Source organism: Egretta garzetta, unplaced genomic scaffold (genome assembly GCF_000687185.1).
Source record: "Egretta garzetta isolate BGI_Z169 unplaced genomic scaffold, ASM68718v1 scaffold53, whole genome shotgun sequence".
NCBI classification, from domain to species: domain Eukaryota; kingdom Metazoa; phylum Chordata; class Aves; order Pelecaniformes; family Ardeidae; genus Egretta; species Egretta garzetta.
This window is the reverse complement of record NW_009259312.1, coordinates 230499-231980: the sequence shown is the minus strand read 5'-3', so window position 1 is coordinate 231980 and position 1482 is coordinate 230499.

Sequence of the window (1482 nt, the reverse complement as noted above, 5' to 3'; positions counted from 1 at the left end):
ATTATGGTCTGCTTAAAATTATTTTTTTAAAATATCCATAAACTTGTACAACGCCTTCCTTTCACAGATATTGATGAAACTCAAAATTTAAGTATGCTTTCAAGTCAGCCTTTTAAAATTTGCAACAGACTTATATAAAATGCATACTGAAAGCTGATAGCCTCCTTGGGTTCATGACTGCCAGAGTACTGATACACAGACAGAACACCGGAGCTATACATGGATTCTCACTACTTTTTAGAAGTAATGGGAGAGGTTACTAACAAATGACAAGATAATCCTGAATAAATACAACTAAAGTTTAAAATGTTTGATTTTATAATCACATTTTGTGTATTTTGACAGATGTAGAAATTAAGCCACATCAGTACTCCTACAGAAAAAATCATGTCTCTTCTCTCTTTTAACTCAAGGTAAGTTTGAAAAATCGCACTTACAAAACTCACCTATAACCATTTCAGAACAGTTTTCCCCTTATTTACTTCATCACGCTTAATTTCTGTAGTGTACAAACTTAAGATAAATGCCCTGCAGCCTTCCTTCATTTTTCTTCTGGGGAACAGAGAGCAGTTGTGCCAAGTCTCTCATGCAACCACAAAGCAGAGTACAGAATTAAGATTCAGAACCAAAATGGCTTTTCCTGCCCTATACTACTCAACTGACTGACCTTTGAACAATTTTCAGCTTTAAACCCAAATGTACCCCCATTTACAGAACAGCAAGATCAATACTTGAAGACTTTGGGATTTACCAATGAAAATATTTTTCATAGCCTCAAATGATGGAGGTCATGGGGCAACCAGGGATGAAAAGATTGGTGGGTTTTTTTATGTCTGTTTCTTTTTAAAAAATATCTCTACAAACTTCTGAAACAAATAAAAATTGGTGAAGTGCTGAGTATTCCACTAATATTTGTCCATATATAGTATATCCTTGCAAGACAGGTAGATAAAAGCCCACGAGCAATATTGTACAAAAGTTCGTTCTACCAATGGAGATCTATCTTAGTAGATAGAAAGATTCTCAGTAAATAGGAAGTAATTCAACAGTAACTACCGCTTCTGAAGAAGAGCTAATGAACTGTGGAACATTTTACTCTCCTCGCATTTCAAGCTTCCAAGACAAGAACAGCTCTTATCTCTTACAAGAAGGTAAGAGTTTCTTTCTTATAGGAATCTAAATGGTTTTAAAAAATTCTTCTGATATTTTTCCTTTATAAAGTATTCCCTGAGTTGCAGCAGCATCTCAGTATCAAACAAGAACAATACCTGATAACTCATACAAAGCTCCAAGAACTGGTTATACTAAAATTAAGCAGTACATCTGCTCAAGTGCCATTGTACTCGGAGACATTCAGTACAAGAAAGAAGTGCAGTGCTAGTTAATAATCTGAAAATAACTATTGCCACCTTGAATACAAGTCAAAGCAAAGCCACAATGGCAATAGCAAAAAATGGTTTTATACCTTGCTCACCTCTCAAT